The sequence below is a fragment of the Suncus etruscus genome, chromosome 1, assembly GCF_024139225.1.
Source record: "Suncus etruscus isolate mSunEtr1 chromosome 1, mSunEtr1.pri.cur, whole genome shotgun sequence".
Taxonomy (NCBI): Eukaryota; Metazoa; Chordata; class Mammalia; order Eulipotyphla; family Soricidae; genus Suncus; species Suncus etruscus.
Window position 1 is genome coordinate 29040995 of NC_064848.1, and position 26788 is coordinate 29067782.

General features: G+C 34.1%; 1 protein-coding gene and 1 pseudogene across 3 annotated transcripts in view; one reads left to right on the plus strand and one right to left on the minus strand.

Annotated features, from left to right (window-relative positions):
- The window catches only part of IKZF2 (IKAROS family zinc finger 2), a 189958-nt gene that overhangs the window by 124934 nt on the left and 38236 nt on the right, over window positions 1-26788 (minus strand). The window lies entirely within an intron of this gene.
- Window positions 20348-20455, plus strand: LOC126030422 (uncharacterized; annotated as a pseudogene).

Below are 26788 nucleotides of genomic sequence, written 5' to 3' on the forward strand. Positions count from 1 at the left end.
TTAGATTATTAAATGAAATTGCTTATACTAAATAACTTTATTTAAAGATTTTACAGATTCTGTTGACAAACAACAAAATCTGCTGCTATATTTCAGGTTGCTGTTTTAAATTAAATCTTTACCTGTATAAATGTAAAAAAGATATCTGAAATATATAAAGCCAATTGGGGGATATATCATGTTTAATATATATTTATCTCCTTTTATGACTATAAAACAAGGTCTTAAAAGTTTTGTCTCTTATGCAGACAACAATATAGGACCTACCTATATTAAACTATATATAACCTAACCTTCTCCGTCAAAAGAAAAAAGAGGAGAGGGAAGGAGAGAGGAGGATTTCAAGGAGAGAATGAAGGATGGGAGAGAGAGAGGAAAGAGAAAAGAAGAAGGAAGGAAGGAAGGAAGGAAGGAAGGAAGGAAGGAAGGAAGGAAGGAAGGAAGGAAGGAAGGAAGGAAGGAAGGAAGGAAGGAAGGAAGGAAGGAAGGAAGGAAGGAAGGAAGGAAGGAAGGAAGGAGAAAAAGCATTTCTGTGACTTTCATTAATAAGTTTGGCTTATAGATAAGTCCCTCTCAATCTTTCAGCTTGTTTTAAGAATATCTCAAGAACTATGACATGTTTTATTGGTAATCAAATATAATGTTTGGTGATTGAAATCAGACATAAAGATGTAGTCTGTTAAACCAGCATTAGTCATAATTTTCAAAGAATATTTCTTCTTTAAGATGTCAAACTAGGGGCCGGAGAGATAGCATGGAGGTAAGGCATTTGCCTTACATGCAGAAAGACGGTGGTTCGAATACCAGCATCCCATATGGTTCCCCCTCTCCCAGTGCCTGCCAGGGTCGATTTCTGAGTATAGAGTCAGGAGTAATGCCTGAGTGTTGCCAGGTGTGACCCAAAAAACAAAACAAGATGTCAAATTAAAAATATCCTTATTTTTCATTTAAACAGTTATAACCTTTTATTTAAAGAACTATGATTTACAAAGTTATCTATAGTTACATTTTAAACATAAAATATTTCAGCATCAATCTCACTAGCAGTTTCAAACTTCTTCCATTAATGTTTATTTAAATAATATTTTACATTTAATGTAATACAGAAAAAGCATCAGTTACAACTGAAACGACTCTAATATATCTAAGAATGTATAAGAATGAATGCCTTGGGGCAGGAGAGATAGCATGGATGTAGGGCATTTGCCTTACATGTAGAAGTACAGAAGTTCGAATCCCAGCAACCCATATGGTTCTCTGAGCCTGCCAGGAGCGATTTCTGAACATAGAACCCGGGAAAAAAAGAATGACTGCCTTGACTCAAGGACTAGGAAAAGGATTTCAATATTTCGAAGAATTATTTTACAGTGAGGTGGGAGGTTTTTGTTTTGTTTTGTTTTGTTTTGTTTGTTTGTTTTGTTTTTTATTTTGGTTTTGTTTTTTGGGTCACACCAGATAGCGCCCAGGGGTTACTCCTGGTTCTGTGCTCAGAAATCGCTCCTGACAAACACGGGGGACCATACGGGATGCTGGGATTTAAATCATCATCTGTCTTGAGTCGGCTGCAGGAAAGGCAAATGCCCTTCCCCTATGCTATCTCTCCAGCCTACAGTGAGTTTGTTTAGTGACTGAACTACTTATTATGAAGATAATTTTAAGAATACAAAAACAAACTGATTCCTAAGGCTAAAGTGACACAATTCAGTGGGTATGGCATTTGTCTTGCAAGAGCCAACCAGGGTTATATCTCCAGCACCACATATAGTCCCCTGAGTCTACCCAGCAGTATGATCCTTGCCAAGAGTAAGCCCTGAGCATCATAATTTTTTCAAGTAAACAAAAAATCCCCTAAATCTAAATTAAATTTTATTTCTAAAGGATATAACTAAAAATGATAAATATCTACAAAAATATTTATGACTCCCACATATAATGCCATGGTAACATACAAATGAATAATTCAATGCTATTCAGTATAGCTTCCAATGTCCCTTCATCCCCTCGTAAATGACATAGAGAACAGCCTGTACCATATTTACTCCAAGATGTTAATGATAGTAACTTAAGTGATCTAATCAATAGCTCAATCCAACTATAAAATCTCACCTACAGTGAGTGAAAATAAATATTCTCACCACTATATTCACATTTTAGCTCTATATAAAAAAATAAAAATGGTATCTCTCCTACATTTACAAATATATGCCATTTCAGATAGCTGATCAATATCAAATTACTAGAATTCATGGCTATTACCTTAGAGAACAGTATTACTACACAAATAAACAAGGGATTTCCAGCATGTAGACAACAATATTCTGCATATATCTATATCTATATGCAAATGTATTTACATTTTGATGAAACTTGAAAAAAGTTTATTAATACATTTTTAATATCGCATCAATTTTATTTATGTATTTTTTTTCGGGCCACACCCTTTTGATGCTCAGGGGTTACTCCTGGCTAAGCACTCAGAAATTGCCCCTGGCTTAGGGGAACCATATGGGACACCCGGAGATCAAACCGCAGTCCTTCCTTGGCTAGCGCTTGCAAGGCAGACACCTTACCTCTAGTACCACCTCGCCTGCCCCAATTTTATTTATATTTAATTGGAATTTAAGAGTAGCATCTTTCATATGAGAAATTTAAATTTAGTCTCGGAAATAACTGACACTCAGGAAAGTAAAGACATTTTGCAAAATTTAATCTATTCAGAGCAAAGATTATAAACTTTTGAAGCAGAAAAAAAAATGGATAAAGAGACTGGCACATATCACAAAGAACAAGAACAATCGGTGCTGAAGGGAATGTGGAGAGAAAGGAACTCTCATTCACTGCTGGTGGGATGCCATCTAGTCCAGTCTTTATGGAAAACAATATGGAGATTCCTAAAAAACTAGATGATCAGCTATACCACTCCTAGGAAGGGATATACCCTAGGAACACAAAAATACAATTCAAAAATTCCTTCCTCACACCAATATTCATTGCAGCGCTATTTACAATAGCTGACTTTGGAAACAACCAAGATGCATTTCAACAGATGAATGGCTAAAGAAACTGGTCTATATACACAATGGAATATTATGCAGCCATCCGGACAGATGAAGTCAAGAAATTTTTCTATACATAGATATACATATAATCTATTATGCTGAGTGAAATAAGTCAGAGAGAGAGATAGACATAGAATATTATCACTCATCTATGGGTTTTAAGAAAAATAAGACATTTTTGTAATAATTCTCAGAGACAATAGAGATGAGGGCTGGAAGGTCCAGCTCACAATATGAGCCTCAATACAAGGAGTGGTGAGTGCAGTTAGAGAAATAACTAGACTGACAACTAACATAACAATGTGAATGAATGAGGGAAGTAGAAAGCCTATCTCAAATACAGGCAGGGGGGTAGGGAGGTGGGAGATTTGGGCATTGATGATGGGAATGTAGCACTGGGGAAGGGGGGTGTTCTTTCTATGACTGAAACCCAACTACATCCATGTTTGTAAAAAAAAAATTGATAAATAAAGATTAAAAAAAGAAAAAAGTCAAGTTAATATGTATTATACAACTCAATACTGACCATTAAATGCAGTGTAAAGAAAAAAATGAATAAATTCACATTATAATAAGTAGATTTGGAAGGTTTCTTTGTAAATCTTCACTTTTCAATATACAAAATGTATACATTTGTAAAAGAAAAATAACATCAATATTCAGGAATTTCAGCAACTATATCAGAACTTAACAGAACGTATTAAAAGCATGGAGGCAGACAGAAAAAGACTTAATAAGTCTATGATAATTAAAATATGTTTGTCAATTTATTATATTTGTGGATACATATATATGTATTATAAAAATTATTTAACTTATAATGAAATTTCCATTCTGCCAGATTCCCAGTTATACTTGATAAAGATGTTGTGGTGAAGAATGTTTCTAAGCATTTTTGATAATCTCAGCACAATGTGTAAAGGCATGAAGATGGAAGCCAATATGAACCTGGGAATGAAGAATTAATTTTGACTCTAAAATACTGTTGTATCATTCATCAGTAATAAAAATATAAAGTAAGATGCATCAGAATTAAGAAAAAGTTAAAAACTTAAGTCTATATAGTCACAAGTGTATTTTAGTCACAGTAATGACAAAAAAAAACAAACAGAAATAATTAAGTAATCAAGTATCTACACAGCTCCAAATAATACAGAGGTTATTTAAATGCATAACTTACCTATTCTAACAATCTACGCAACTATAAGTTCCATTATTCCTCTTTCTAAAGCTATATCAACCTAGGATCAAAAATACTAACTGATTCACAGAGGGTCATTCATTCTGTAGCTAGTTATTCTGTTGAATAAACAATGATAGACTGTGATAACTTAGGATAGGCTGATGTATCCTCACCACTGCTGATCACAATACATGGCTTTTACAGTAAGTCTAATGTCTACAAGGTCTTGACTAACAGCTTACTTTGTAGACAGTTCTTATTAGGAGAAAAAACACAGAAGCCTAATAAAACTATTATATTGTGGGCCAGAGAGATAGCATGGAGGTAGGGTGTTTGCCTTTCATGCAGGACAGTGGTTCGAATCCCAGCATCCCATATGGCCCCCCGAGCCTGCCAGGAGTGATTTCTGAGCATAGAGCCAAGAGTAATCCCCTAAGCACTGCCGGGTGTGACCCAAAAACCAAAAAAATAAATAAATATTATATTGTATATAAAAGAGAAGTTGATTTATCAAAAGTAAAAGCCTAATTATAGTAGGAACTTAATGAAAGTACATATATAAAAGAAAAAAATAAATGTGTCTACAAGATGACAAAGAATAATTATCCTTTTTTAACTGAAAGAAGAAACTATTTCTTTTATTAATTTTTTCTTTTCCCTATCCCCATTCTCTGAAAATTAAGGATTTTTGACATATATAAATATATATATCTGTAAAAATCTTTTGACATATATATATCATGATCATCAATATTTTCTATCTTACAAATTTTGGATAATAGAAATTAAAAGTTTAGAACTTCAAATAGAATGTATGCTACTTTCAGGCACACAGACTTCCAAAAGATATTAACAATCCATTTTAAAATATATTAAAAAACGATGCTAGTTATGCTATATATTCTAAGCATAAAAACTTTATTTTCTATATCAAAATTATGCTTTGTTTCCAGTATTTTAAAGCACATACACCTCAGGTTCTTTTTGCAGTATAGGTAAGATGGAAGGCAACCTAAAACTTGTAGTACAGCTAAAACAGAACTTGTTAACCTATCTTTTAGGCCACCTACCACATAAAAGTATTGGGTACTGTTCTGCTGTAGTTTAAAAACTTATTGTATTCTCCTAATTACTCCCCCCAAATTAAAAAACAAAAAAATTAAAACACAGATACAAAAATAGGAAACGAAAGGGCAGAGACAAGTTTCTCTCAGCCCAATCCTTAACAAACTTCTTGCCAGTCCTGTCTGTGCCATCCTCAATCCTAGGTTTCTCTGGCCTTGAGCCAAGAGTATCATTTTACTCAGTGAAGAAAAAGAGTTTCATTCTTCCAATCTTGTAATACTTTCACCCTGACCTTGTAATCTTGTTTTTCCACATTTTCTAACTGCTCAAACAAAAGCCCTTCCCCTGAAATGTTCATAGAGGATAAGGAAGGGGAGAGAGAGAGAGAGAGAGAGAGAGAGAGAGAGAGAGAGAGAGAAAGAGAGAGAGACAGACAGACAGAGAGACAGAGACAGAGACAGAGACAGAGAGAGACAGAGAGACAGAGAGAGACAGAGAGAGACAGAGAGAGAGACAGAGACAGAGAGACAGAGACAGAGACAGAGACAGACAGAGAGACAGAGAGACAGAGAGAGAGAGAGACAGAGACAGAGAGAGACAGAGAGACAGAAACAGAGACAGAAAGACAGAAAGAGAGGAGAGAGAAAGAGAGTTTGAGAGAGAGAAAGAGAGAAAGAGAGAGAAGGAGGCATTCTCTTTACAGACAGGACTCTTAGTAAAATACACAGTTTTAAAGTGATAAGCTCAGGGAAACTCTCTCTACCTACAAACAATGAATTTAGGTAAGTATCCATTGTTCCACATTGCTGTGGTCTGGTGACAGGAACCTTAACTAGAACAAGCTTGTCCTGCTTTTTCCTTTGCATTTAGATGTCAATTTTGATAAAGTCACACCTTAAGAGATCTACATAGCAAGAAACACACAGATAACAAAAAAAGCCTTCAGCCATTCCCATACTCAGATAAGAGAGTAAAAAGAGGAAATCAGAGCATTCACAAATCCAATAGATTTACACAGCTAACCTATCTGTAGCTAAAACTATCTGTCTTTCCTCACACCAGGGACCTAAGTGGAACAACAAAAGTAAAAGAGACTGTGCCCTTCCACTCCCAATTTGTATCCCAAGATTTTCTCAGAGGATCTCATTGGTTTCTCTTACTTGGTCTCCTTTGAGAAATAGCCCAAAGAATTCCATCATTTCTAGACTTCTTTCTAGCTCAGAGACTCCCAGGAAAATCCAATTCCTGACCCTTTTTTGCCCTGAACCTCCTAAAAGAGTTGACTCCTCTCTTTCAGCAAAGCACTCCCAGGAGCTACCCATAGAAACCAACTCCCTAGACTGCCTTCCCTCCCAATCATTCCCCAAAGATCCAATCCTCTTCTCCCCTGCTGTTTTCCTTTCCAACTGCTCCCAATAGAATCTGACATCACTATTAGCAAAAATACACAAGTGTTTTTGGAAGGAGCTGGGAGAATACCCCAGTATCAGAGGAAAACACCATGTGTTCATAAGATGAAGGAATGATATTTTAATTCCTGAGCTGGTCTTTTCTTATTTGAAAGTTTTGTTTATGCAAAATCTATCACACCACAGTTGCAACAAACTTTACCAAATTACTTGATACAATGATTTTATACTTAAAATAATTAAAGAAAGTGCAAACTATATATATATACTCTGTCATCTTTCATCCTTTAGAGCTTTAAGGCTTAATAAAGCATAAAGAAATGTATAATATTTTTTATTTGAGACTACTTTCCTATATTTATTTTAATGAGAAAGTAAGACTACATTCCTATATTTAAGAAAAATAAGATGATTATAAGGGCTTATGTGTCCGAGCTTGCTGTGTTTATAAGTGTATTTAAGTTTATTAGTAAATATAAGTGTATTTCACTAACAAAAAAAACTTACAGAAAAGTTTCAACTTACAAAATTGTAATCCAAATAAAAACAATAAATGTAAAGATCATTTTTATTCTCAAATGATAATTCTGAAAAATAGTTAACCAGTCCGATCTATTGATGGACTTACATCATGCTCAAAAGTTGAATAGTGAGAATGTTTAGTTTAATCAAGCATTTTTTATCAGAAAAAAAGAAAAATTTAACTGTAATATTTGCACGATGATTTGAAAGTTCTGAAACAGGAGCCAGAGCAATAAGGCAACAGATAGGTGTTTGCCTTGCACATGGAAGACCCAGGTTTAGCCAATCTTTTTAAAGGACATTACAATAATGATTAAAAATATTCAAACAATGATATTTACATTTTTAAATATTGATACTTATTTTTATTAATTTTATGTGAGTGTTGTCTACTCTGAATCATTCACCTTCCAATTTAGGTAGGAAATACCTTTCTTTACTTCAGGAGGTTCTTTCTGTCTGGAGAAGTCCAGGCATTCTCTAATATGTTTTCTCTTTTTTCTATTGCTTTTCATAAAATGCATTACTTTTTAAAAAGCAATATTTTGGGCTTCTTAAAAAAATTCTGGAAAGAAGGAACTAAACTATTTTCCTATTTGCTATCAGATACCCCTATCATTTCTAAATGAAAATATGGCCAAATTATTTTTAAGAAAAAAATATTTATATTTAGTCTCTTATTCTGATGTAAAATATCTGAACGACAATGGTCATTTACAAAATTTAATGTCCTGTTTGAATTTCACATATATTTTTTAAACCTTCAAACAATATAGTTAAAAGGTGATTAATATTTATGCTTTGACTAAGGTACTAAAATGGAAACTTTCAAAATTTAAAATATCTTAGAGCTAAAGTAATTTAAATTTAATACAACTTTTATTCCAAGCTCACTGTTTGTATTCATCAAGTCATCAGATGCTGAAGAACATGCATATCCTGTTGGTTAATAAAAAATATCATGTGTTTTAAAATTAATTATAGTATAGAGGTTTGTTAATATATGCATAGGTTGTCCAAATTAACCTGCCATATTCAAAATAATATTTCAAGTTCATTCAAATTCATATGTGGACAAGTCATAAAGTATTGAAATGTTAGTTTACAAAATCAAAACATCAGTCTTCTGAAGACATTTTGTAATTCCTTGTCCTTGGGAAATCTAAAGATCAGCAAGGCAGGAAATTAATTATATATTATTTAAGTAATATTTATTTCATTTATTTCAATAAATATCTAACTATAAGGCCTCATGGATTCTCATGTGTATCTTTTGAAGGAGAATATTTGAGCCTCACAAAAAAAAAAAAAAAGAGAGAGATTTCCCCTTTTTCCATTAGGTTCTCAAAACCCTAATAGTATATAATAAAATTTTCCTCAAATTTTTTGTCACTACAAAAAAAGCAGATCTAATCATATGTTGTGGGAACTAACTGTAACTTAATATATATTAACTGTGGCTTAAATTCAGTGCTGCTAGAGGTATGTATATTCTTGGGCTCCTGGGAATTCAATAACTTTTCTGTGTATGTTTTCATACCACTTAAGTAAAGAAAGAGGATTGAATGACCTCAAACGTCATGATTAAATTTGTTTTTAAAACACTATAATCATAAATTTAAAAAATGTAAAAACCACAAAGCAAATCAAATTAAAAATTTAGGGGGATGAAATGAAGACAAATAGTAGAAAAATAACTGAAATTGCTAAATATAAATTCACAACAAATTCTTTTCAGTATTTATAAAAACTAACCATTCCCCAAACTATGAAGAATGGGTATTAAGTCTGATGACACCTGTAATATTAACAGTTGGCGATATAAGACTAAAGTGTACTTTCATTACAAAGTAGGAAATTTGTTTTCCATTGAATAAATATGAGATTGTCATTATTGTTTTTAGCACATTGTTGTTGTTGTTCTTGTTTTTCACTATTTCTTACATTTACAGAACCCAAAGAAATTTCAATTACTCTAGCATAATATACCATGCTTATCATTCTCAGTTTTCTGGGATCTTTACTTGGTTCCTATATGCACATTCACATGCATGGAAAGACTTAGGGATCACCTTTTAAAAATCCCTTAGTGTGGCCCACAATTTCCAAGAGTTGAGCTACATGCTGAGCTACTGAACTGACATGACCTGAGATCTGATCCCACTGCAGAGGCCATCAGGCTACAGTGGTAGTGTTACTTTACCAAAATAAAGCCCTCCTCACTTCAAAAACGTGCCAAGAAAGCTTCCAGGTGCCAACTTCTACTCTTCAGAATAAGACTCCCTTGAAGAAATTAATATATCTTTGAAACATTTGTTTATACAAGGAGATAGATTCTACTCAAACTATTTAAAAACTGTAAATATACACAGAATATACATATAAATTATATATGTTGAATTAGAGAAAAACAAAAATCAAAATTATAATATATAATGGTCACTAACAGCTTATGTATATTTGTCCTAATGTGCTCTATGAAACTGACATACATTTAATATGTAATAGGTTTTCTGTACAGATCAAAAATCTAATACACTTACACATCCTCTAACAGAATTATTTCAAAAATATGCCACAATTGTCTTAATAGGCTGATTTTCAGTGCTGTATCTTTATCTTTGATTGTTATATCATTAATATTAAACCATTAAAGTATTTAAGAACACCTAAATCTAATAGATAATTCTCTGTATTGGTAATGTTTAGAAGGAGGAAAGTTATACCTGTCTGCATGCAGGGTTTACTCCTGGTTCTATGCTCCTGATTCACTGTTGGGAATTCTCAGCAGACCTAACACTAGACAAGCTGTCTGCTACTCACTGGAAATCAAACCTGGGTTAGCCACAAGCAAAGCAAGTACCTTACCAACTGTTATCTCTTTGACTCTAATAATTCTCCATTAAACACTGCATTAAAGATTACTTAAAAAAATTTTTACAGAGAAACCTATGACTTTCTCATGATACTCTTGGAAAGTGTAAAAGAAATATGCAAAAATGTATGGCATTGAAAAAAATCTTAAAGCATTACTCATCATTTTACTCAAATCAACAGCACAGGTAGTGACAACTTATGCTACTGACTTTCATGTACATCGTCAAATGTTAGACTTTCATTTGATGTTTAACATAATGACAGGAATAATTCATTATTGTATTACATCAAATGCCTTGGAAAGACATTTAGATCAGGGGTTCTAGGAGATGGATCAATGACAAAAACACCTACCTTAAAAGCACAACCTAAGTTTGATCTCCAGTCTCCTCTACATTAGCCAAGAATGGTCCCAGTGATGCTAGTGCTTGCAACTCCAGCTCCACAACAAAGAATCTCTGGCACAGTGAGGTCAAATGGGTATAATCACTACAGCTCATGTGTGCATAGTGAGGCAAATCAATACCTCTAAAATCCTGGCAAGGAGTGCAAAACCCTTAAGGTGAGTTCTAGAACAAGAATGGGCACACACATCCCAAGAGTATAACTCCTGGAGAACTCTTTAGGACTTGTACACTAACAAATACCAAATGCACAAGCTCTGCTGAGTATCACAACCCAAATAGGTCTTTATGCAATCTGAATGATCTCAATAACAGCAGCACAAGAAAGGCAGGACATGTGGGAAAGAGATCACGCTAAGATTGATTAAAATCCTAATCAGCGGCTTCACCTCTTTTCAACTAGTTAAGAAACCATCTATCTGAAACATTAAATTTATATACTAAATACAAGGATCCTATGAAAATTTAAGATGTAATTCATAAAGTTCATGCTAAACATAGTTATGTTCCATTTATAATTATAAAGTATGAGTGTATACTTATTAAGTATCTTAATGATAATGAAATAACCCATGGCCAATGTCATGTTATAGCATGATGATTTTATAATATTATACTTCAAGTACACCACTATATTTTAGTCATTACCTAAACATATGAGATATATATTTAAAATATATTTAATCATGTATAATATATCTAATATATAAATAAAATAAAATATAATATATTTAATATATATTTAATAATTATAACTTTCAGAGTTGCATGTTACATAAAAATGTGCAAAAATTTTAAGAGACATTCTAGCCCTGATGTCCATTTAGCACCTTATTTATATTTGCCACTTACATTACGATGATATTAATTACTTAATTGTAATAAAATATAACAACCTAAAATATATCACACAAATAAACATGTGTACAAGAAACCAAATTATCTTCACATGATCTGAGTATGAGGAACTTGCAACAAAATTAGGTGTGGCAATTGATAGTAGTAAACAATGACAAACTCTTGGCACTATAACAGCATGGAAAGAAAGAGTGGGAAAGACGGAGGGTGTGGTGAAATTGGGATTGATGTTAGGGGGGGATAGTGGAGTGTAATGCTTTATAGCAATAACATAACATTATCACTATTATAAATACCTAGAAAATAATAAAAATAATAATTTTTATAAAATTGATATTTTAGCCTTACCCCACAGAAAAATTAGATTTTCAGAAAAATAACTTTGACTTGTATAATTAATTTTTATAATTAGTTCTATAATTTTCTTATTTTTATATATAAATATATTTGCAGAGTTCAAAAACATTTTAAGTCACAGAGTAAAAATAAAAAGGCTTACTATAGTCACAGAATACATTGGGGGTCGAAAGATACCTCAATGAATTGGAGTGTATGCTTTGCTAGCAGGAAACTCAGGATCAATTCCTAATACCATACAATCCTCTAAAAACTGCCCAGAGCACAGAGATAGAAGTAGCTCCAGATACCACTAAATGTTGCCCTCAAAAAGCCAAAATCAAAAATAATAATAATAATAATGGTACAAAGTTAAGTATCTTTCTTGCATCTTGTCACCTATCTGCTTAGCTCTCTTAACTGACTACTTAGCCTTAAAAAAAAGGAACCATCTATTTTTTTCACAAATATTACTATCCCTTATCATGCCCTTGATTTTTATTCATGTATACATATACCTTAGAAATCTTTATAAAATCATTATTTTCCTCATTCTGTATACCTAAATAATATTCCATTATTAATATACATAACTTATTTGACTGGTCCCAACATGTTTGAAAGATGTTTCCCACAGTTTTTCTATTAAAACCAATGCTGCAGGGGCCAGGAAAATATTACAGGTACTATGGCCAAAGTGACAGAACAACAGGTTCTTGACTTCATGTGGCCAACCTGGATTGAATCCTTGAAATCCAATATGATTCCCTGAGCCTGCCAGGAGTGATCCCTAAGCACAGAACCAGAAGTTTTGAGCTTCCAGGGTCTGGGCTGGAAGATATTATAGCGATTAAGGCCCCTGACTTACATGATGCTAATCCTCCACATTTGTTTCCCCAACATAGCCAACAGTCCATGCAGCCAGTAATCCTTGAACACCACCAGATGTGATCTAAACTCCTTCTCCTCTCATCTTCACAATGTTCAAAACAACCTAATTGGGTGGGAGCAGTAACACAGCAGGCATGTGGCCTACCTGGGTTGATGATCCCAGGCACCCCATAAGATCCTCAGTGCCTGCCAAGAATGGACCAAGATTACATATTATCCAGGCATTTAGTTTTTCAAATTTACTTTGTAACATGTTTTAATTTAAAAACTGTAATTTACAGTTATTAATAGTTTAATAGTTTTGTATTAAAAGTGTAAGTTTAATTGGGCCAGAATAATAGTACAGCAGACAGAGCATTTGCCTTGCACACGCCAATCCCAGCACCCCATAGACACATCTTCCCTCTAGGAGTGAACCCTGAGCACAGAACCAGGAGTGACCCCTGAGCACTTCTGGGTGTGGTTTACCATTTAAAAAAAATAATAGTGAGTCTAAATTTGGGGAGAGGAATAGTACAGAAGGAAAGTTACATGCATTACACAAAGCCAATGTGAGCTTAATTCCTGGTACCACATATCACCCCAAGCATTGCAAGGAGTAATACTAAATGTAGAGCCAGAAACAAGCCGATTGTTCACCAAATGCAAACCGCTCACCGCAAAAAAGGAAAAAATATGTTAAAGAATCTCTTAAACTAATGAAAAACAGCCAACTTGAAGTATATAAAGACTTTAAATTTATGTTGATCCTGGATACATTTTAAATTATTATACTGAGTTCCTAACAGCTTCTTTGTTTGAAAACCATGACAAACACTTGCAGTTCAATTCCACAGACAATTAGATAGAAGTCTTACAGTCTCACACTTTGTGTATTTTTACAGAGTAATATATTAATTCAAATAATTAAAAATTTACTAAACACCTAATATTTCAAGTCATTGAAAGGTCTACAATAGCTTGCAGAAACTTATAGACTTGATTCAAAATTTTAAAAACAAATTTTTATAACTGAATAACGAGTAAGTAGTTGTGCACCTAAATATACAGTTACCAACCATTAAAAGCTTTATAACATTATATACAATGCATATTTAGTATATACAATGGCATTTTATATTCTATTATTTTTATATTTTTTCATTAGCTAGCTTAATGTATCATATGCACTGATTTTCTATCCAAATAAATATAATTGTAGTTTTGAAAATAATGTTAGTTAATAGCAAGAATTCTGCAGTCAAAAACATTAGATTTATATCACATTTAAAGTTTGTGGATTTTATTTCTACTCAAGGTGTCATTTGCAAAGTAAGAAAAAATGTCTTCCTCAGATAGTTTATGAAAATTAAATATGACCCTACTGATAAGTTAGATGTAGTTTTAATGAAGTAACTACTTTGGTCTAAATATAATTGCCAAAAATAAATCCAGAAAAACTAAAATATTGAAATTTTAGAATATTCTAAAATATTGAAATGTAAAAAATACAAATTTCCTGAATCCTAGATATGATACAGAGAGTAGTGTTTGCTCTGAATGTGACTGACCATGGTTCAATCTCGTAACCATATACATGATCCCTTAAGTACAGCAAAAAGTGATTTCTGAAGAAACAGGTAGGAAATGGTCCTAATCACACCCAGCAGAGACATGAAGAAAAAATATATGCATATATATAAATATCTAGGTATATTTCCTATCAATTTTCAGAAATAATAAAGCATGTCAATACAATCTAAATATCTGATTGTGTTTCCTTGCAAAATCTTAAAGATTATCTAAAATATTTCTTAATTATATAAGATTAAGGTCTCTCTTGTATTCTCCCTTTATATAGCAATGCACATAGGTACATTTATAGGTTTAATCTTGCCAACAAACATGCTAAGGAATTTGAGCACAGTATAAGACATTAATTACACATTTTTCACAATTACACAGTATAAAAATATCTCTGGCATATATATCTTCAAATTTTCAAATGTGTGAACTTGCTAAAGAAACATTTCGTTATGTTTCTTAAAGACATTTACCAAAATTTTCTAACTCATTGCCTATCTACCTCCTTCCTGCTTCTGATTGAATACTGAAAGAGGTAGCCATGATCAACATAATTACAGGTATGTCATAAGGAACACAATTCCTGGAATCCATAGTTGATAATTTTTTACTCAGAATTCTTACTGGAATGAACAGTCAGTGGCAATAAGAGAGCTGCTGTGAGCAAATATCCTCGTTTGCATTTTTTTTTTTTTTTTTTGGTTTTTGGGCCACACCTGGCGGTGCTCAGGGGTTACTCCTGGCTGTCATCTCAGAAATAGCTCCTGGCAGGCAAGGGGGACCATATGGGTCACCGGGATTCGAACCAACCACCTTTGGTCCTGGATCGCCTGCTTGCAAGGCAAACACTGCTGTGCTATCTCTCCGGGCCCCTCGTTCACATTCTTATTTTTTCCACAAGACTGTTATCTATCCACACTAGTTCTCTGCACCCCTGCAGTGTGAGTCAATGTGGGTAACATATAATGGCACAACTACCAGTCTGAAATACCAGGGAGAGAGAATGCTAATATTTATGTCATTTAGGTATACAAAAATTTAAAATTTAGCTGAGACTTGGTCTTCAAGCCCTCATTCTTCCTCTCTTTCCTCTGTCTTACATCTAAGTAAGGCTCATTCAATAAAAACTATCTCACTGCACAAAAATAAATAAATTTTAGTTGGAATAAAGACAATCTTATTTCTCTTTTACCTCCCAGAATTCCAGAATTCCAGGGCCTCTCCAAAGTGAACTTTGAGGCCAACAACACATGAGTACCTATTAAAATCAATCTCACTGCTTCATAAACTTACTGAAACCTATCCACTATACATATGAAACAATATTACTATTTAACTAACTTTAGTAAACATGGCATATTAATTCCTAGTACATTTGAAGAAATCCCTAACTATGCTAATCAAAGTATGCAGTTTAAATCTCTAATTTGATTTATTAAATTATTTTATTCTTTTTTATTAATTCTCACTCTCATCTCCATCTCCACTCCCACATTGCTTCAAACTGTATCTACTCACACTTAGCACATGCTTTTTTCTAATCCTCTTAGAAGGACAGAGCAAGTAGTTTTAGCATGTTTAAATTGAATGAACTGTATTGCTAAACCTGGCATCTATTTAGAAGGAGAAACAGGATACACAAAATTACATATAGAAAAATAAATAATTACATATTAATTACAAAACTAGCAAAGGCCAGTAGCCTGGCAGAACACCAACCTTTCACTTATCCTGAGCCATCACCTTTTTGTAATCTACCTCTAACTGGTACCAGATATACAGATCAACTTGAGTTTTGTTCTCTAACTTTAAATGTCTTTGTAAATAAGCCCAACACTAATATCCGGTTTTAAATGTTAGGATTCAGTTGATAATCACATTTTCCATGTATTTTCCATATTCCTATTTGATAAAATGACAATATTTTCATATCTTTATTTTAACAATGTGATTACAAACATGACTATAATTAGGTATCAGTCACAAAAAGAACACCTCCTTCACCAGTGCATTCCCTCAAACAATGCACCCCATCTCCCTTCAACCACCAGAGAGATAGCACAGCAGTAGGGCATTTGCTTTGCAAGTGGACCCTAGGCCAATGGTGGTTCGAATTCTGGCATCCCATATGGCCCCCCATGCCTGCCAGGAGCAATTTCTGAGCACAGAGCCAGGAGTAACCCCTGAGTACTGCTAGGTGTGACCACAAAAACCACAAAAAAATATACATATCTAACTTCTTCAAAGAAATCTAGATTTTAGAATTACTCTAAATTAAAAATATGTACATGTTTGTATTTTTGTGTCCATGTGTTTATTCTACGGGAAAACTTGGTTGTAATATTTGAAAGTACACTGGTAGGTGGATTTAAATAGATTTTAAATGCTAAAAAAGATTCTAAAAGATTATTTAATAAGAATAAATATTTTGCCTTCCATGTATCAGCCATTGCTATTTAGGGATGTGGAAAATAAAACAATTGGTGTTTATATTAACTATGTGACATAAGGCATTGCATGTACAAAAATATATCTCTTCTGGGGCCAGAGTGGTGGTGCAAGCGGTAAGTCATCTTCCTTGCCCATGCTAGCCTAGGATAGACTACGGTTCAATCACCTGGCATCCCATATGGTCCCCCAAGTCAGGAGCGATTTCTGAGTGCATAGCCAGGAGTAACTCCTGAGCATCACCAAGTGTGGCCCAAAAACCAATGCAAAAAAAAAAAAATATATATATATATATCCCTTCACAATAGAAAATAAAAAGTAAGAATATTAAAATGAGTATGTAAGACTCAAAATGTCCTACAAAGGTATATAAAAAAAGATCAGTTCTTCACAGCATCTAATTTAATATGACTTTTATTAAAACATAACCTCTTATCAAAGGCATATGGGCGTATTCTAGAGAGAAAGGAATGTAAATAAAACAAGTATACACTAACTTTTAAAAGTTAAAACATGATGATTACAAAGGATTCTAAGTCATATAACTTAATAATTCTGAGCATGGTAGCTATGTAAAAGTTATGTATGAAATGAATAATATGTAGCAATTCATATTTGATGGAGCTATATTGATCTCCACCTATTTTTAAACACTCAATAATATTCTGACCTTTTAACTTCTGCATGGCACTTGATAAAATGATAGGGGTGGAATGACAGTACAATGGGTACTTCACTCGCCTTGCATGTGGCCAGCCTGGGTTTGATCTCCAGCATTTCCCATGGTCCCTGATCATCACCAAAAATACCATAATATCTGAGTATAGAGCCTGGAGTAACCACAGACATTCTGGTGGCCCCAAAACAAAGCAGGAAAGAAAACAAGATCACATATCAATTTTAAGTTAGTAGAAAATTATCTCCAAAATAATTCTCAGGAGATATAAGGGTCCCAATAGTGGTTCTAGGCCAGCATAGCCAATGACTTGATGCAGAAACCAGATAATGCTGTTCTTCTCAGGTCCTACAGTGCTGAGATATCCTGACCACAGAAATAGGTTCTGGAGGTCTCTAAGGCTCAAAACTGCTATGCTCAAGAAATCATGTGATGCAGAGAATTGAACTCCAGTAGGATGTGTGCATGTGCCATAACTATTGCACTGGTTCTCAGTAACCAAATAATAGATTTTGTGTCTTGGATATGTTTGGGATGTTGAGGGAGATAAAAAAAGGAAAAGATACTGTGCAGTGCTCAGAAATTATTCCTGATTCTGAGTTCAAAGATTTCCTTCCTCAAGCTCAGGGGAGCAAATGCAGTACCAGCGTTAAAACATATGTCAGTCACGTGCAATGCAAGGTCCTAAACCATTTTACTCTCTCTCTGACTCTTGTTTATTAACTATTTCTAACTTATGGTAAAAAGAGGGGAGTAAATGTTGGAGAAGGAAATAAAACAGGTAGTTCCTTCCTTCCTGAATAAAAATGTTGCTCTTTTAGTTTGATTGAAACTTCCAGGTTTGCAAAACGTTAAAGAATCAAACAGATATCTGTCTCACACACAAAAGGAAAATGCCTTTTCATAGTGAGGTCTCTCAGTATGAAAAGAGAGATAGCAGATACATGGCAATATTCTTGAGATAATGGAAGCTTGCGTTGTTAACCAGGCAGCCTGCCCATCAAATTCAGATCCAGATCCACATATCTTCTAAATTACAATCAGAGACTGGTGTTCACACCCTGAAACCAATCCATCACTCTCATTTTCTGTCTTAAAAATAATTAAAGGGACAGATGACTCAAACCACATGGGCCTCAACAAATACATTCATTTAAAATCACAGAATAGTTACCATTAGAACTCAGCCAAAACCAAGTCAACCCACCCCCCAAAAAAGGTAATAGAAACACTACATGTTAAATGTCAGTAAACTAATGCACTCTAAAAATCTGCATGGCTCCAATACTTAGATTTTATTTTATTTTTAAATATTTCTAGAAAATAGCTCTCTCGGAATTATACTGCTTAAGTATATAATGCTAAATAATAGTTGTTTGATATCAGAACTTCAGAGTGGATATACAAACACAAGATAATTCTCTTTCAAATACCAAAACACTGGTTGAACTTCTTTAATATGAAATAATAATAGGTTATACTTTATTGACTTTCTGTTAGGAAGATTTATAGAAAAAGCAGATCTTAAGCTCTTCCGTGGCTTTAGAATCACAAAAAATGTGTGCTCCTATTAGGTTTACTACCACAAAATTAACTACCTTGTAGCTGCAAAACAGAATATATATATGCTTAGTAAAATGAAAAATATTTAGAATTTATAAAATTAAATGGAAATAAATGAAACCAATCTTTAATCTCTGATCCCATTTTTATATGGACATAGAAAATGACCCAAATAGAGAAAAAATAAAAGCACTCAGTTCAGTGCCTGATACAGAGCACATACTCTACAGCAATGCTAGTTATTATAATCTACAGTAATAATTATGAATATGATATCTTGAAGGCTTTATAATATTTTACTTATGTATTACCAATCTATGTGCATTATTTCAATCAAAATAACTTAATCAAATATATATCACTAAATATTATTTTAAATTCAAGAGTAACAATATTGGGGCACCAAAAGGCTAAAAGATAATCCCAAAGAGGAAGCAATAATCAAAACCACCATTGCTGATTTCCGCCACATGATTTCAACACTGCTGCTGCTCAGAGCCTGGGCTGCAGGTTTTAGGACCAACCCCACCCAGAAGCATCTACAAAAGGCTCCTGAATGAAGGGGAGATATCCCCGCCCAAGAAGGGTGGTGCCTGATTGCCACCTCAAGCCATTTAATTCAGCTAATGCCAATACTCCCTGCCTAGAAGAGTCTGCAGAAGACCCGTGATTGCAGGTAAGATGGCCTGCAGAAAGGGCACACTACAGGCGTGACAATGGGAAAAGAACGCAGGCCAACACCATCCATAGAGAATGAATATGCCAGCTCTCATGACCAAAAAAGTGCCAACCACCTATTTAGTTTCTCAAATAAGGGATTTAGAGAAGAAATATAGTGTATCTTTAGAGAAATAAAAGAAACCATGGATTAAGCTAAACAAACCACAAATAAGAATCAAGAGGATATGAAAATAGAAATTCAAATACTCCAAACTGAAATAACAGGACTGAAAATTTTGGTTGGCAAAATGTAAAGACTGTTAAGACTTTCCAACAGAATAACAGCAGCTGAGGATCAAATCAGTGAACTGGAAGATGAGTTAGATAACAACTATATACAGCAGCAGAGATTAGAAAAGAGCCTTAAAGCAAACGATCAGACAATGAAAAAATCCTCAAATAATGTGAACTTACGAAAATAGAAGTCATTAATAAACTCAATAGAAACAACACAAGAATCATTGGACTCATAAAGAGCCGGGAAGAAAATCTCAAGGAAAAATCAACAGTCAAGGACATCTTTGCAGAGAAACTCCCAGAGCTAAAGAGTGCATGCAACCAAATATTGCATGCTTAAAGAGAACCAGCTAAAAGAGATCCAAAGAAAGCACCCAAAAGCACATCTGTCACAATGAGAATTCCACAGATAGGGATAAAATATTGAAAGCAGCAAGATCAAAAAGGGAAATTGCATTCAGTGAAGAGGCCTTAAGATTTACAACAGACCTGTCACAAGAAATCCTCGAGGCAGAAGGCAGTGGTAGGATATAGTGGCAAAACTAAAAAAGCTGGAGTAGTCTTGCAGACAGCAAGCAGCCTTCTCGGTATTGAATGCAGCCTGTAGATTGTATGGACTGTAAAAAGGAACCTTGGAGACATTCTTTATTGGATGTTCCTATGAGCTCTGCAGGAGGCCTTTGGAAAGCCCCAGTGCACTGTAGCCAGATCCACATAGGACGTCTTTATATCCATTTGCACCAAACTGCAGAACAAGGAACATGTGCTTGAGGCTCTACGTTGGGCCAAGTTCAAGTTTTCCGGTTTCCAGAAGATCCAAATCTCCAAAAAAGTTGGGCTTTACCATGTTTAATGTAGATGAGCTTGAGGACATAGTGGCTGAGGAATGCCACATCCAGATGGCTATGGAGTCAAGTACATCCCAATCGTGAGCTCTAGACAAATGGCATGCACTGTTCTTGAGTGCCTTGGTATAGGCTCCTAATCTCTGCTCACCGCCCCATCCTACCCACCACAGTAAATCTTGCTCCTTTAAAAAAAAATAAAGCTGGAGTAGCCATATTAATATCAGATGACACAAACATTAGATTTAAAAACATTATAAGGGACAAAGATGGACATTCCGTAATAATCAAAGATATGTACAACAGAAAAAAAAAACATACTCCTAAACATATATGCACCCAAGAGGGACCAGCAAAATATTTAAAACAGTTATTGACAAATCTGAAAGAAACATCAATAGCAACATGATAGTAGTGGCAAAACTCAATACCACCCTGTTAGCCCTTGATAGGTCAATCATGATAAAACATGGACTATTTTAATCTTCCATGATTGAATCAGGATAATGTAGCATATCTAAATACACCCATCACTATTGAGAAAATTAAAATGGTAATCAAAAGTCTTCCACAAAATATAAGCCAGGCCCAGATGGATTCAAATCAAATTCTTTCAAACTAATCAAGACGACCTATTACCAATACTTTTCAGGCACTCCAGGAAATTGAATAAACAAAAACATTCAGAAATAATCTTTATGAAGCTAACATTACTCTGTTGCCAAAAACAGACAAAGATGCTGCAAAAATGAAAACTACAGACCAATATCATTGATGAACACAAATGTAAAAATCCTCAACGAAATCCTAGCAAATAGAAAACAATGCCTTATGAAGACAAAGTAATTACATTCCAGAGCAGTAAATATGGTTTAATATATGCAAACCAATCTATATAATACACCAAAGCAACAAAAGAAAAAGAAATAACATATGATTATATCAATAAATGCAGAGAAAGCATGTGATAAGGTCTAATACCTGTTCATGATAAAAACTCTCAGTAAAATGGGAATTGAAGAAACTTTCTCTATACAGTCAAGACCATCTAAAAAGTCAATTGCAAATATTCTAAATGGATATAAACTAAAAGCCTTTCCTCTACAATCTGGTACAAGTCTACCCCTACTCACCACTACTTTCAATATAGTCCCATATTTTCTGTCATATAAGACGACCCCCTAATTTTACAGTTAAAACATAGGTTTAGGCCTATATTCATGTATAAAACATACGTGCAACTGTATGTACCACAGTGAGCCAATCACAACAAGCAAAGGTTCAAAGGTTATACTGTAATAGACTTCCTCTATGCTCTGGCCAATCTGAGCAGGCTTTTTACAGTGTAGATTCTGTACAGAACATTGTCTAATTTTCATGCATAAAAAACCTGCTTGAATTGGCTGAGTTAGAGAGGCGGTCTGAGCAGCCTTGCAGTGATTGGTGCAGAATCACGTTGGAAAATTCATTTCGTGGCAATATCCAGACGATTTTTGTTTAGTGGCATGTTGAAATGTTTTTTGGTATATACTTGGCATATAAGACAACCCCCCAATTTTCGGTTGACTTTTTTTCGTTTCAAAAGTCATTTTATATGCTGGAAAGTATGGTACTAGAAGTACTGGCAATAGAAATTAGGCAAGAAAAATGTAGGAAAAGAAGAAATCAGGCTCTCAGTGTTTGCAGACAAATTATAATATATTTAGAAAACCCTAAAGACTCAATCAAAGAGCTTCTGAGAACAATAGATTCATACAGCAAAGTGGCAGGCTATAAAATTAACATTCAAAAATCAATGGCCTTCTTATGCACAAATAATGATAGAGAAGAAATAGACAATTAAAAATATCACATACATATTAGTACCACACAAAATTAAATACTTTGACGTCAACTTAACTAAAGAGTTGAAGAACCTATACCAAAAAACACTGCTACAGAAATAAAAAGAGACACAAGGAAATGGAGACACATACCCTATTAATGAATTTGGAGAATTAACATCATAAAAATGTCAATACTCCCAAAAACATTTTACAGATTTAACACAATTCCTCTAAGGATACCTATGATATTCTTTAAATATGTGGATAAACTAAAGCAACTCTTAAGAGAAAGATGGAAGGCATCACTTACCCAAACTTTAAATTGTATTACAAAGCAATAGTTATTGAAACAGCATGGTATTAGAATAAAAAAAGATTCTCAGATCAATGGAATAGACTTCAGTATTCAGAGAATGTCTACAAGAAATACAATCAAGTAAACTTTGGTAAAGGGGCAAGAAACATAAAGTGGAGCAAGGAAAGCCTCTTTAACTAGTGGTGTTAGGACACCTGGTCAGTCACATTTAAAAAAGCAAACTCGGGGCCGGAGAGATAGCATGGAGGTAAGGCGTTTGCCTTTCATGCAGGAGGTCATCGGTTCGAATCCCGGCGCCCCATATGGTCCCCTGTGCCTGCCAGGAGCAATTTCTGAGCCTGGAGCCAGGAATAACCCCTGAGCACTGCCAGGTGTGACCCAAAAACCAAAAAAAAAAAAAAAAAAAAAAAAAAGCAAACTCAGACATCCATGTAACATCATGCACAAAGGTCAAATCCAAATGAATTAATATCAGATAAGGTATATAAAAGAACATGTAGGTAAAACACTCCATCATGACATTGAGACTAAAGCATTTCAAGGAGCAAACATCACTGTCCAAACAAGAGGAAACAGAGGTAAACAAATGGTACTATATTAAACAAAGAAGCTTTCATACCTCAAAGGAAATAATGACAAGAATAAAAAGGCCACCCACAGAATGGAAGAAACTATTCACCCAATATCCATCAGAGAAGGGGCTAATATCTAAGATATACAAGGTACTGACATAACTTAACTAGAAAAATATCATCTAACCCCATCAAATACTGGGGTGAAGAAAGGAACATACACTTCCTCAATGAAGAAATACAAATGGCCAAAAGGCACATAAAAATAACCATATCACTAATCGTCAGGGAACTGCAAATAAAAAAAAAAAAACAATGAGGTACCACCTTATGCCACAGAGACTGGAACACATCACAAAAAAAAATAACAAGAACAATTAGTGCTTATGGGGATGTGGTGAGAAAGGAACTTTCATTCACCGCTGATGGGAATGCTGTCTTGAGCAGCTTTTATTTTATAGAAAACAATATGAAGATTCCTGAAAAAAAAAAAAACTGGAAATTGAGCTCCCATATGACCCAGAAATACCACTTCTAGGAATATACCCTAGGGACACAAAAACACAATATAAAAATATCTTCTGCACAGCCATATTGATTGCAGCACTATTTACAATAGCCAGAATCTGGAAACAACCCAGATGCCCAACAACATCTGGCTAAGGAAATTGTGGTACATATATACAATGGAATACTATGCAGCCGTCAGGAAAACTCAAGTCATATAGTTTTCCTCTATGGACATGGAAACTATTATGCTGAGTGAAATAAGTCAAAGGGAGAGAGACAGACACAGACACAACTGAAAAAATTAAAAAAAAATTGAAGACATTATTGCACTAGTACACAGAATTAATAGAGATGAGAGCAGGGAGGACCAGCTCACAATATAATGCTTACCACAAAGAGCAGTGGGTGCAGTTAGAAGAATAAATACACTAAGAACTATCATGATAATAGTACTGAGTGAGATAAATTAAATATCTGTCTTAAATACAAGCAGGGGAACTAAGGAGGAGGGGAATAGGGTGCATAGGTGAGAATGTTGCACTGATGCTGGGGAATGTCCTTTTTTATGACTAAAACAAACATGTTTATAATCATGGTGATTAAATAAAATATTATTATCAAAGAAAAGAATATCATTGCTGAGAAGTTCCCAGAGCTTGAAATCACATGTACCCAGATCCAAGAAGCCAAAAAATGTCAGGTAAACAAGATGCAAATAAAACTCCAAGACACATCATAATTAGAATGATGAAAACCATAGATATAAATAAAATATTAAAAACATCAGCTCAAAACTGTAAATCATATACATAGGAATATCCTTAAGATTTACAGAAGACCTATCATACAAGAATTTCCAGGCCTACAGACGTGATTATATGTGTAAAAAGTCATGACACGCACAACACACTTTATCCAGCAAGACTGTCACTGAGATCTGATAGAACAATATACAATTTCATGGATTAAATAATAGCTCAGGATCTTCACAGACTCTAAACCAGGGGTCTCAAACTCAATTTACCTGGGGACCACAGGAGGCAAAGTCAGGGTGATCCTTGAGTGTAAAATCAGTAGTAAGCCTTGAACATTGGGGGCTGTGACCCAACAACTAAAACAAAACAAAACAAAACAAAACAAAACAAAACAAAAAAAGATTCCTCTAGGGTAGGGCCACAAAATGTTGTACAGAGGACCACAAATGGCCCGTGGGCTGCGAGTTTGAGATCCCTGCAAACCAACTTACAAGATGACTGAAGGAGCTTCTTTAAGGCAAGGCAACACATAAACACAACAACAAATTACTGCAGAAAGATGTCACAAAGCCCCTTGCCAATAATCTTGCACATTATCAATGGTCTAATACATCAATTAAGAGACACAGAGTAGCAAGATGGATTATTAAATTTAATGCAACATTCTGTTACCTATAAGAAACACATTTTACTAGTAGAGCAAAGAAACTCAAAGTTAAAGGTTGGATGACAATTCATGCAAAAGTATCACCCCACTGAAAATCTAGGTTAAACAAACAAATATGTTAACAGATTCTTATGTTTATGTTTATGTTTATTTTTATTATATATTTAACATAGATTTTATACTCAAAAAGGCTATAAAAGAAAAAAGAGATCATTTGTTAATGTTTAAGGAATATGTATATCTGGAAGAACTCACATTCCTAAATATATATGCACCTAATGAGGGACTAGCAAACCAATTAACTAATCAAATTGACTTGTAGAAATAAATCAATGAAAACACTAAAATTTTGGAGAATTCAAAATCACTTTCTCATCCCTTATAGTGAAATCAGAGTAAACTCAGCAAGCACATATGGACTTGGAAGGGAAAAATAGAAGATAGAGCAACCCCAAAAAGTGGAGAACTCAGTATTCTACAATGCACAAGTTAATTCTCTAAACAGACTGCAGGATGGGACACAAAACACCTCTACAAATCAAAATAATAGATATCAACTACCTTCTCAGACCATTAGGAATTGACTAGTAGTTAAACACAAGCAAAAACAAAGAAATAATTCAAACACCTGGAAATTAGCTAATTATTGATCAAACAATAGGTCATATCAGTAATCAAAATATTCTTGGAAACAATTGAGAACAAGGACATGAGATATCAGAACTTGTACAACACAACAAAAAGTTTTGTTAAGAGGAAAGTTTATAGCTTTGCAAAAATTTATTAGAAGAAAAGGCCCAGATAAATAACTTGACTGCACATTTTAAGAAATTGGAAAATGTCCAATAAAAGGACCCCAAAGCAGGCAAGATGAAAATAATAAAACAGGGTGGAAAACCCTAAAAGTATAATTAAACAAAGAGCTCTTTAAAATAAAAATATATAAACAATGAGCATGGAACAAATATAAAAAGAGAAAATTCTGGTAAGCCAAATCAGAATGAAAGGGTGAATATTACACTAGATACTACTGAAATCCAAATGTACAAGAAATTACTTTAAAAATCTTGTGATAGCATAGTGATAGGGCATTTGCCTTGCACATGGCTGACTCAGGAGAGACCTCGGTTCTAGTCTCCACATCCCAAATGGTCCCCCAAGCCAGAAGCGATTTATGAGTAACCCCTCAGCATCACTGCTTGTGGCCCAAAAAAACAAAACAAAAAATATTTTCATCACAGTGACACAGAGAATTAGATAATTTCTTAGGTTCCTATAATTTTTCAAGGTTGAAACAGAAGATATATAAAAACTGAAAAGATCTATCACTATAGAAGAAACATAAATGGTAAAGTAAAGCAAAAAAAGCCCAATCCCAGATGGATTTACTAGTGAACTGTTTCAAATGTTTACAGAAAACAGACTGTCAATCATTTTTAGGATCTTTCAGAAAATTGAAGAAAGAAATACTCTCAAACAGCTTTTT